Source organism: Benincasa hispida, chromosome 2 (genome assembly GCF_027475165.1).
Source record: "Benincasa hispida cultivar pf3 chromosome 2, pf3_genome.v1.1, whole genome shotgun sequence".
Taxonomy (NCBI): domain Eukaryota; kingdom Viridiplantae; phylum Streptophyta; class Magnoliopsida; order Cucurbitales; family Cucurbitaceae; genus Benincasa; species Benincasa hispida.
Window position 1 is genome coordinate 23,252,362 of NC_143479.1, and position 13,628 is coordinate 23,265,989.

Consider the following 13,628-nt stretch of genomic DNA (forward strand, 5'->3'; position numbering starts at 1 on the left):
TATTTTCATTTATATCCGTATAAAAGGTCTTTTTAAATTTTTCTTTTTTCTTCTCTAAACTGGATCGAAAAGCCCACAACAGAGGCCCACCAAATATCATGGATTACTTCTAAAGTGGGCCCTACTTGGGCTGGGCCCATAAGGCTTAGATCTAGCATGGATCCAAAGGTCCATATTATGGCTCTGGTGTATGGTCGGATAAAGCCAATCCGTTGGATCTAAGTATTGGAAAATTTTAGATTACAAGTTTAGATTTTGAGATCAAACTTTGTTTATTTTTAAAATAATATTCTTATCTATCTAGATTTTGAATTTGAAAATTTTTACTAAATCAATATATATATATATATATATATATAAAGAGATAAAAACTTACATAAATGTGTTTTTCATGTTACAAATTTAACTCAATTTTTGTAAATTAAAATATATATTATATAAGCATTGTAAATTTGATATTACATTATACTAATCAACAAAATTGTTTTACATATTATGTTCATAAATTAATTAATAATATTTATATTTTACCTAATATCTAGTGGGTAGCATCAACTAATTTTAGGTTTTTTTTTCTCAAAACTAATAAATATATTTATATTTTACCTAACATCAACTAATTTATTGTTTTCAAAATTATATTTTAAAAAGGACGTCTTAAACTTTCAAGTTTGTCTGTTTTGTCTTTCAACTTAAAAAAATATATCTAATAATCATGGAACTTTCAATTTTATATTAAATAAAATTTTGAAATATTTGAACTTTCTTGAAAATAAATTGATCCATGACATAAAAAATTGAATTAAAAAAAACACTAACCTTCACTTAGTTTTGATTACTTACGATTTACCTCAAATCTATTTTTTTTTTTCCCACAACTTCCATTAATACAGATTTCTTAAACATTCTAATTAAATCATGTTGAAGGTTGTCCAAAACAAAGCCCAAGTCCATACGATGCCAGGAGGCATAAGGGAGTGGGCATTTCAAAAGGGAAACGTCAATGGCTTGGTGATTGAGGTTGACTAGCCAAGCATGTAAATATATTCCAATAAAAAAATAACCAAACTGCTTTGGTATGGCACCCTCTAAAATCTCAAGAGTCGAAAACAACTCTCACATCGTCCACATAACCAGAGGAAAGACCTCTAAATAGTCTCATTCGACAATCGAAAGGGGAAGAGTAAGTAATCTCCAAAGCATAACCCTAACTTTATTTCTTGTGTGCTTAGTTGTACTATACACCCTTTATACTAACTTGAGCATCGAAGTGTAGTAGGCTATGTACTACATTAGTGCAAGGATTTCTTATGCAGCGAGACTAGATCGTAAGAAACAGACCGTATGTCAAGCCTGTGAAGGCCCTGCAACGAAGAAAAATGTGAACGAGATTTGAACGCTAACAGATCTATTAAACCTTATAATTTCAAACTCATGAATTCACGTTAAATAAATCAGTAACCACGTTGATGTGTGGACGGAGTGAAAGTGGTACAAAAGCAAGAAGAATGCAATTTCTTTTGGAATAATTTGTTAGAAAGAATGGTGGTTGTATTCTTCTTTTAAACATTGGATTATAAACAAAGTCTTTTTGCTTTTGTCATTTTTTGTCATGTGTGTGTATATATTTTTCTTTTTCAAAAGAAAGCCAAGAAAGAAGGGATTTGGATGAATGGTGGAAGGCAAGTGATGGATTGGGAATGAGAGAGGTCTTTGTTGGTTGAATAAAAATAAATGAATAAATAAATAAATAAAAAGGTTGAAAATAAATAAATAAATAAAAGGTTGAATAATAACAGTTGTTAGGCATGTGTGTTTGGTAGATAGTGTCAGTGGTATGTATAATGTGACAAAACAAAATACATGCATTTCCATGCAACTGTCCCCACCCTTTCACACGTGCGCACCCACAACCTTCCAATTCACCTCTTCTTACATTTTTCTTTCTTAAAAAATATCAATAATTAAACTAGAAAAAACAATAATATTAAAGTTTTACCTATGCAATTAGATAAAGTTATTATTATTAATTATTTTCTTCACTATATAAGATGGGATGAGAGAGCGACTCTCAATTCCAAAGTCGATAATACAAATTTATGTTAGTTGAACTATATTCGTGTTAGTATCTTATATGTTTTTAATGAATTAAAATGTATATGTATGATATAGAATGACGAGAATTAAAAAAACGACAACAAAGATAATTTTTTTAAAAAAAATAGAGTTTTGATAAAGTTATCAAAATGTTGTTTTTAATCGGTTAAATTTACAGTAATTATAAAATTGGACCTTCAAATGATAAAAGTTGAATCCACAAATTTATACAATTGTTACCATTTTTATAACTTTGTAAGTTTGAAGGTTCAATTTTAATACTTATGAGTTGAAAACTCAATTTTTACCATTAAAAGTTTGAGGATGTACTTGTAGTTAACAACCACTATACTTTAGAGATGATTTTTGTGATTTAGCAGGAAAAAAAAAGTTTAAAACTCATGATTTAAGTACATTGCTTTAGTACCCACAGGATGGTAAATTTGAACCATAAATCTAAAAAATATTAATATCTTCTATATATCAGTTGACCTATATTTTGATAATAATTAAAATAAATAAATAAAAATAAAATCGGCACAAAATACTTTATAATATATTTTCTATTGCCCTATCTAATTTTGTCCATCAAGAGGGACGTTTCTTTTTGTTTATTGCTTGGGATTCAATGTCACTATTGTATTAAAGCATCAACTATTAATGTAAAATGGGGAAGACCGACATGAATGTTAAATAAAATGGTCATATAGTTTGAATTTTATCATTTCAATCGCGCGTGAAAAAAGTAATATCACAATTTTTTTATATTACTAAATGATGGGTATAATTTATGGATTCTTATGAGTTATTTTGAACTCAAGAGCAAACTCAAAGAAAAAAACGAAATTATAGGTTGTTAGAGATTTGGTATTGACAATATTTTTTAGGATATCGTGGCAGTTGTCCCTTGTGACATTTGTCATCTAGAATCTTGAATTATCCTTCAGAATGTTTTTGTAATTACAGTTCACAGTCTAATGCCTCATGGATTACTGATTCTATATAATATATTTCCCTTATTTGGAAAATTCCTTGCGTTATTTGTGCAGATTAAATTTCTTGTGTTATGTTTGCAGATTTCTTTCCTTCTCATCATGGTGGTAGCTAATTGTGGTTTATTTTCTCCTTTTATCGCTATGCATATTTAAGAGAATTTGATTCTCTTTTTAGGTGTGACTCTTTGGAAGAATTTGTGTTGTTGTGTGAAGTTGTTGGGTGTTGTCGTGACAGGTTGTGGGAAGACGTCGTCCTTTTATGTCAATCTTATGATTGTGAAGTTTGTTCTATTGTTGATTTAGAGAGATTCTATAGGTCATATTAAATTGTTCTACTACAACTTGAGAAGAGAATCTCAAACTTAGGCAAGCCTAAGTTCATTAAGTGGAGTGGTTTTCATTTGAAGGTGTAAAGACAAAAGCTTTGGTGAGAGAGAGTATTATACTTAAGGGGAGCCTAAGTGATATTCTTATACTTAGGGAGAGCTTAAGTTTCACTGAGAGGGAGTCCAACACTTAGAGAGAGTCTAAGTGATCATTCTCTAGATTGAGCTATTCGAGTGTCACTGTAATTGTCATTTATTTACAGCTAAGTATATCGTTGTAATTGCTTGACTTTATAAGTGAAAATATATTTTCACGGCCACACTACCCCCCAAACATAGGTGATAGTACATCGAACTGGATATCGAAATCTGTGTTCTATTTTGCTTTAGTTTTTTGCGTTTATCTTTGATGTTCTTGAAATTTTTGTAACCTCGTGTGTAACAGTTTTTTGTATGTTAGATAATCTTAATTACAAATGTGAACATAAAATTGATGGGAATTGGTTTGATACCAATTGGACTCAAGAAGGTCACGAAGATTATTGAAGTAGAAGCAACACTAACTATTTTAGAAACTTCTTGAAGTATCTATACAATTAACATTATAAATATTAGACATCTCTAGCTTTATCTAGAAAAATGTCAATAAGTATCTATAATAGATTTCTCTAGAATTATGTTGAAGATGCATGCAAAATATGTAAGAAGAAAGATCTAAAAATATCATGATTTTTATTTATGATCCAAGGAATTCTAGAAAATTCGTCTATATAAGGATAATCTCATAGAAATATCCACAATAATTTAGATCCTAGAAATCTTAGAAAATCATCTTGCTCGAGCTCCATGAATCTCATATCTATAAATGGGAGATATGTCATGTAATGTTCGAGTTTAGGAGGGGAACATAAATGAACTGAGATTACATATGAAATGAGAAGGATCCTAAGGAAATGAAAATAGGGTTAAGAAAAACTTAAAAGAAGTAAAAATTACTACCTATACTAGGAAAGTACACCTTTCTTTTTTGTGGCTCAATCATAGGAACTCCCAAAATTAGGCGTGCTTAGCTTGGAGTAGTTCTATATTTAGTCACCTCTCTAAAAAATTTTAAGGATACATATGAGTGAGGACAAAATATATTAAAAAGACTCGTGTTGGTATGTGAAAATAGTCTTCACTCTTAGGAGTATTTCAAGACAAACAAAAATGACGTTGTCAGGTCGCAAGGGAATGTTGGAATCCAAATTTCGAATCTTGGGTTTGGGGCATTACATGTCCCTATTTGTAAGTCAAGCAAAGAAAGGAAGAAAAAAAGTAAAGCTAGAGAGTTAGATAATCTTAGAGTGAAAAAAAAGTGAGTAAGTGTGTATTGGGAGAGTGAAAAAAAAAGTTTCTTTCATAAGTGTCAATTTATGTACTTTCTCAATTAAAAAAAAAAAAAAAATCTTTCTTTTAAGTTATCGTCTCTCTTCTCTTGTGTCAATTTCTTCAACAAAGATCACATGGCTTAAGAGTTAGGACTCAACCCAAGACTTGATTCAATTGTAGAGAAAGAGGTAATCAATCCGCCAGTCCAAAGACTTTTTTTTCTCTTAAGAGTCTGTGTGTAGGTCCTGCCCATGTCTCCTCTAATTGACCCATTTTCCTCTTATGAACCTAATCTAAAAGGGAAATATCTCTCTTATAAATACATCATTATAACTATTTTAAACGCACATCCATTCCAATCATCTAAAAAGTTTACTACGTACACCATTTTTTTTTGTCTAACTTAAGCATGTATGACAAGTAATACACCAATGTGTAATCTTTATTGTTTTGCATATCACCGTTTTCTCTGTATAAACAAATTCATTATTAAACTCAAAGTTAGGCGAGTCTCCTTTGTTGAGATTTACACATGAACATATATAAGATTTTGGGTGGTAACCAATCCATAAAATTTAGGAATGATAATTGATGTATTATTCACCAAGCTAAGTTTGGATCAAAGAATGAAGTTACTTAAATGTGGAACTTATTTGAAAGAGAATAGTAATTACGTTCAAATTACTGTTCAAATGGTGCCTACATATTTTAAAAAAGATTCCATTTCTAAACTACCAAAATAATCCAAAGTGATTAAGTCTTTGTTCATTAACATATACTATCTCTTGAAGTTTACCGACGTTGGACTCTCCATCATCTAAAAAAGACCGTGTTTGCCGAAATTGAAACATCAACTTCATTAATTTTATGGTGCAAAAAGTCAATGTTATTAATTTCTTTTAATCACAATGTAGGGTATTTAATTAAATTAAGTGTACGGAGCACTAAAATTGAAATCAAGATATGGGGGGGAAAAGTCTAGTACCCTATATTCCTAGAGATTTTCTTATGATGCGTCTTCAGTAAATATTTTATGATTTCCTATAATTGATCGTCGAGTATGAAGCATGAATTAAGTATAGTGAGTATTTCAAATGGATATTCTGAAATATTTTTATGGTATTTTTTCAATTAACATATATTGATTTCATAATTATTTTAGGAAATTTAATTAAATAGTTAAAAGTAATTCAAGTTATTGAAAAATCTATCTCAAACACATCATTAATATCTTTAAAAATTATTTATTATTAATTTTTTTACCATATGTGGGATGGAGAAATTGAATCTATAAATTCGAGAATAATAATATAAACACTATACCAATTGAGTAATATATGTTGATTTTGGCTTTAAAAACAATTTATTAATAAAAAGAACACAGTTGAGCTATACTTCATATATTCGCACTTTCAATCTCCTTATTCCGTAACAAGTGGCACTTGAAATTTATAGTTTATTTTAGTAAATGGAGAAAAATAGTTTTAAAATATTATAATTAATATATCTAATAGTGTATTTTTAATAGCACCAACAATGTGCTATTTTTTTCTTCTTAATTCTAGGTTGTTACTATTTTTAATTTTTTTATTTAATAATTTTGTAGGTATCGAGCATCTTTAAGGTGGAACCAGTCATTACGAGTTGTTTGGGATTAATTTGGAGCAATTAAGAGCTAATTTGAGCAACCGAGCTTCAAAAGGACGTGAAAGTACGAAAATATTCCTGGACAGAGCATTGCAACGCTACAAACCAGAACCTGCCTATTTCGTGAAAAAAACAGGGCACTGTTGCAACACTACCTGTAGCATTGCAACGCTCCCGATTATGACGGATGCGCGCGCAAGGCTCGCAGCGTTGCGACGACTGCTATATAACGTTTTTTCGATTTAGGGCAGAAGATATCGACCCCCAATTAGCTCCTAAGTTGATTTTCTCCTCTTCTCACCTCTCTACTTGTATTTTTCTTCCCTTTTTCTTCCCATCTCATGTAATTAATGGAACGATACTGGGATTTATCTTTTCCGTCTTTATGGGAAGGTAAGTTCTAGCTATTTTCTAGTTTAGGGGATTTTTTAACAATGCAATTTTTAGGAGTTTTGTTTGAATGAAATTTCTATATTCTTGTCTATGAGTTTCAATTTGAATTTTGTATTTATGAATTGCATAATTTTATTATTGATTGACAACCAATAATTTATTATGTGATTTGAGTGCTTAGAGAATGACTTATAATATATCACATATAATTATAGGTTAATCTCAAAGGAAGCAATAGGTTAGTTAGGCTTGCAATTCGTTGTCTATAATGAATGGTAGTTTATCCTATCAACCTAGAGAGAAACCACATTGAATGTTTGATAAGTTGAACACTCATCTTAGCGACATCCCTAGAACTTAATGTGATTTGTCAATTTGTATAGAGCAGATTCGTTTTCTATGCATTTCGATTAATTAGGTAATTAGGACCATTGATTGGGATTCCAATCAATTGGGTTAGGCATAGTCAAGAAACTAAAATTGCATTTAAATAACTCGAAGAACAAAGAGTTGCATTGGTTAATTCCAACTCCCATAAGCTAGGTTGTTTCATCTAACTGCATTTCTATCTTTTATTTTCTTGCAATTCGACTTATCCAATCCACCCCAAAAAAAATTTACCTCTTTAATTGAAAACAAGCTTCGACGAACTAATCTTTTGCGCTTCCCGAAGGTTCGACCCCGAACTTGTCGCTTGTACTACCAGTTAGTATAAATAGTTCGTTCATTGATTTATAAATATTATTTGTGTAGCAAGGATTTACAATACCAATTTGTTAGGCCCAAAATTTACCATCGCCGGTAAATCCTTGTGGTGGTAGGCAAGAATTGAAATCACATAAATTATTTTCCATTTATAGTGTAGTTGGTCATCCAATCTCTAATTTCTAATAATTAACCATATATGGAAATTAAAAGTATTGTGGTGGTAGGCAATAAAAATAATATTGTGAATTAACCCATGACATAGAAAAAAAATCCATTATTTAAACTTAAAAAGCATAAGTAGAGGGTATATACAAAAATTTGATGAAAATAAAATAAGATCTTAAACTTTTGCATATCAAATACCAAATACCAAATTATGAGGATAATGTGCCCAAAATTCAATCATTTCATGCATGTGAATAAAGGGAAAGAGATATAATAACAATAATAATAAAGATAATTGACATATATATATAGATCTCAAATGTCACATGATATTAGGAATGGAGGGTAATATTAATTAGTTTAAATTTGAAAGAAAAAGAAAGAAAACAACAAGATTAATAAGGTGGGAATGAAGAGTTATTAGCTGTCCATGTCCATCACCAACCACTCCAAAGAAAGAAACCCTTTTTTTTTTTTTTTGGGTTATTAGATAATGGGGTCCATTATTAAAAGGAAAAAGAAAGGAGACTTGAATAATGGTGGTGACATCAAATCAAACAAAACATTTTTACATAAAGGCATGGGATTAGCTAGTCACAATATTAGAGTGGACTAACTTAGTGTTGGCCAGCTAATTAATTTAAAGACAATCCCACCACTAAAACCCTTTCTCACACCTCTTTTAATTATGGCATTTGAGAAGTTGCTCTTAATCTTTTATCTCTTTCAACCTCTTTTATTTATTTATTTCTACAAAAGTAACATTTCAAAAATATACATTCATAAAAGTAATTTAAGAGGGAAGATTACATTTAAGGATTCTTTACCCTTAATATTTTAAAAATCATTTTTTTATTCAACAAAATTTCTTTTTTCTAATAAAATTAGAGTTGTCCAATTTCCTTCATGGTGAGGAGGTCCGTACGAACAGGCCATTTAGACATGAAATAGAGGAGGGAAGGGAAAAAATTTCTCATCTCCACCCCATTAGCCTCCTTTTAAATTTATTATAATAATTTAATTTTATGTTGTTATAAAAATTTATAATCCTCACCCGTTCGTCTCTTTTTAAATTTGTTATAATAATTTATTCTTATGTTATTATAAAAATCTCTCATTCCCACTTGTTAGCTTCTTTTTAAATTTAGAAGCTTTATTATAATAATTTATTCTGATGTTATTATAAAAATTATTTTTAAATTTAAGTTTTATTGTTAAGTAGTAATATAATGAATATGTTTGAATTGGATATTTATATTTAGATTATATATATGAATAATTTGATATTTAATAATTTCTCTTTAAATTCAAATTGTACAACGAAACTAATCTTATACAAAAAAAAATAAAAATAGTAAAAAAATTTAGAGTCTGTTTGGTTCGCAATCCAGATTCTATTTTATGTTTTCAAATTCACTAAATTCAGCGAATATATGTAATTTTGTTTATGAAAACTGTTTTTCAGATTCTGTGATCCAGATGGTACAAATTTTTAAAACAATATTTTATGTTTTTCTTTTTATCCAAAATTTATTTTAAATTTTAAAATGTAGAATTATATTAAATAAAGTTTAAAACATTTAGAAACATATTATGTTATGTTATAAATCCAATTTATTTTTTTAATTAAAATATTATAAATTAAATTAGGTTAAATTTCAAGTTTGGTCCCTATGGTTTGGATAAAGCTAAAAGTTAGTCCATATGATTTTAAAATCTAGAAATTAATTCATATGGTTTGATAGTTTATATGGTTTGTTAAATCCTATTAAATAGCCCCTACAATAGGAACTATTTATCATGAAGTTTTTATCAAACTATAAGGGGTAAATTCTAACTATAAATTAGGTTTAAAATAATTTATCAAATTATAAGGGATAAATTCTAATTATAAAACATGTTCATAAATAAATTAACGATAATTTGTTATCAACTAATATTTAGTTGACTACAACTAGTTTACAATTGTTTAGGTTAAAATTCAATGTCTGTTTTTGCTATCAAATACATATATGAAAACATGAAATAAAATCCTATTTTCATTTAATCCATTATTTTTAAATTTCTTTTTTCAAATTCTATACCAAATAGGCCTTCAACTATTTCATTAAAACTTTTCCACAACAACGATTTAAATTAATTGATTTTTCTTTACAAAAAATAAACAAATGAGGAAAAATTCCATGTCAGGAATCCCTTCCCTAATCTCTCTGGGAAATTTGGCAAGATGGGGAATGAAATCGGGAACGGGGAAATCATCCTCGGCCCCATGGACATCACTACCTAAATTTAGTATATATATTGACTAAGAGATAAAAAATTCAAACCATTGACATCTGAGTGTGTTAGAAACTACAAGGTCCATGGTTCGAATCCCCCTACTCCAAATGTACTAAAAAAATTCCTTTTTTACTCATTTGGTACCATTTAGTATTCAATATTAGTTTTTTTTAGTATAATAAAAGGAGTAAGTGGATTTCAACCTCAATCTCAAAGAAAATAGTACATCTCAATTATCTTTAAATTATGTTCACTTTAATAAATATTTATGTAAATTTTTGTAACTATATGAATTCAAAGTCTTTTTTTTTTTTTTTTTATTTACGTGGCAGTGAGTTAAATATGTTTTTTTTAGTTTGGTTTGTTGTGTTATGATGAAAGAAATGGGTTTTTAATGTAGATAAAAGCAACGTAGAGATAGTATTTAAAAGTTTAACCAAACCCTAGAAACCAACTCCATTGTCCAAATAGAAAATAAGTCGGCTAGAGGAACCAAATGGGTGATCTAACTTTTATTTTTCTTTTCTTTTCTTTTTTAACAATTTTATAAAGTTAAACTATCAATAATATAATTTAGGCATTCTGATATAACTTTCAAATTACTAAAAAGTATCTTTGAATTCAGTTAAATTATTTTTTATGGTTTTTTATTTTGACAATATAGAATGGAGATCAAACTTTTAATTTCGATAGTACAATTTTTATATCAAATTTGTATTTGTTTTGTTTTGTTTTTAAATTATAATATTTAGCTATATACTCGAAAAAATGTTTTAGATATTTATAAGAACACACTTAACTATGATTTATTCAAACGTAAACATAGCTCAACCAATTAAGAGAAATGTATTTTCAATCAATAGGTTAAAAATTGGCCTTTCCATCTCTAAAATGTAACCAAACAAAAAAAAATCTATTTAGATCTAAAAATGTTAAATACACACAAGTATTTTTTTTTCCACAAAAAAAAATGAAAAAATACTTACTATATATATATAGGAATACAAAAAAAAAGAAAGTTTTTCATTTCGAGGGGAGTATATATAGATTTGATAATACCTATTAAGTTAAGATCAACATTCAACCTAAAAAAGATATGGTAATAAGTGACGTGTCTACCGAGTTTAGATCAACAAATTTTGTACATATCTCTATATTCGACAAATTTTAGATCTCTAGATATTGATATTATATGAATTTAATGAGTTGAAATATACTCGGTTTGATGCAAGATTGGTTAATTATAATGTTTGTATAAATAAAAATGGTTATAATAAAGAAGATTAGTATTAATTTTTTTAAAAGATGTAGAGGTAAAATATGGAGATAAGAAGTTGTGGGTGTAAAGGAGGAGAGAAAGATTGGAAGTGGTCCGAAACGAAGAGCGACAAAGCGACCTCCGTTCCTGGAAAGACGGGGGTGTACTGTCACACGCACACATGTTCCCACTGTGGGGTCTCCCCCATGTGATTCCACCCCTTTTCTTTAACCGTTTTCATTTCCTTTCTTTACCCTCCCTTTCCAATCTTCCCAAGTTTATCAAATTACTTGCACCCCTCCCTTATTATTACTTTTTTTTTTTTATATATATAAATATAATCTTCATAAGCTTAATTTCGAAAAATTACCAATTAAATTATCATCAAATACATAGTTTAAAATTTGAAAAATGATTCTAGATTCTCCACCTTGTTTGAAAAGAAGTAAAAAATAAAGGATTTTTAAGAGATGGAATTAGTTGTTTTGTGTTTGGATGGTAGCTACAAATAAAAAGAAATTAAGATATTTTTTAATGTAGGTTTACAATACTTATTTTCTAAAAGAAAATAAAATATAATTTTTAAAATTGATTGCTAAAAAGCATAATTTAAACGATTTAGTACTTGTAATATAACTTCATAGTCAAATGTTGAATTCTTTCCCTCCACCTATTATAAAAAAATATAAAATCTATAAAATTGAAAATTTTTAGATTTTTTTGATTTCTTTAATTAATAACCAATGGTATTTTTTTTTAGAAGAATTGAAAATTAAGGTTATAAATATTACTTCTACCCAGGTTCTATATTTTCTTATCCCTTTCATATTTATATTCTAAAAATCAAGACAAATTTTGGAAATTAAAAAAATATTTTTAGAATTTAATGAGATATTTAAGTACTTTTTTAAGGTAAAAATCATAATTTTTTCTAGTACAACAATTACAAGATGGGAGATTAAACTTCTAACCTTTAAGGATAGAGATCATACCAATATGATTGAGTGAAGCTGCTTTGACAATAAGAAAAGAGGAAATAGTCATAAATTTCAAAAATAGAATTACCGAAATTTTATTTGAAAATATTTAATTTTACGTGAAAAGTAAAAATTTAATTGAAATCACTCAATATGATTGGAGAAGTAGCGCATTAATTTTGTCATTATTCTCATTTCTGAATTTTCGCGTTCCATTCTCTCTCCCGGGCCCTTCTCCGTTTTCTCTTTAGTCCCCTAAATATCTTGTTTCACGCGCACCGCCCCCATCGTTTTTCTTTTTGCTTTTGGGGACCTACCATACCAATACGAAACTTCAAGTTTATATTTTCTGAATTCCATAAATAATCGTGTAAAGGAATTGTTGAAACATGTATTTTAATATTTCTTTCTCCAATATTTTTAAATATTTTTAATAATTTGGTTATATATGTGTGTGTCTAATGTTATAATTTTTCTTTTCTATTTAGTCCTTGTTATATTTTTATTTATGGTTTAAGTAGGTGGATTTTAACATTTTTCACTTTAAGTAAATCGGACCACATGAAACGTAAGGAATTGGGTTGAAATTTCAAAAACTATAGTGACTAAATTGAAAAACCATTTCAAGATTTGAGATGTACGAAAAAAAGAGTTGAGAAAATTTATTTAAAGTTGTTATATATTATAATTAAATTTACCTTCACCTATTCACTTAAGCTTTTGAGTCAATCGATGATTTAAGATGATATCATAAGAGATTCCTTTAGGATGTCTCCCGATTAATATCATTCCCCACTTACTTGGCTCTTCTTCATATTTCAAGCCCGTAAGTAATTAAATTTATGATTTAATAATCTTTTAAAAAACTTGATAGCATTTACTTGAGCTGCTCTTCTTCATATTTCAAGCCCGTAAGTAATTAAATTTATGATTTAATAATCTTTTAAAAAACTTGATAGCATTTACTTGAGCTGAAATGTGATTACGTATAAAATTGACTTATGATAGTTTAACAATACTATGAGCCTATCTAATATTCTTTTCACTCTAGATATTGATGAATCAATAAAAGGATTAAGTAACACGATGTACCACTGAAGAATGGGTGCGTTTAGAATGTACCTATTTAATTTCCAAGGTGTAAGAATAGGTTTAAAAGATCGTTGAAATATTTTTTTTTATTATTTTAAATAATTGTATAATATTTTGAATTAGAAAAATAAGTTTTAAAGAGGAGATAATTTTTTCAAAAATGAATTTTCTAATTTAAAATAAAAAAATTTCTGCATGACCTTTTAAATCTACTTTTAAAGACTCGAGAACTAAAAAATTATAGTTTAAAAACTTAAGAACAAAATGATATTCTTATATACTCAAGGAATAAAGAAATACGACAAAAGATAATTTTTTA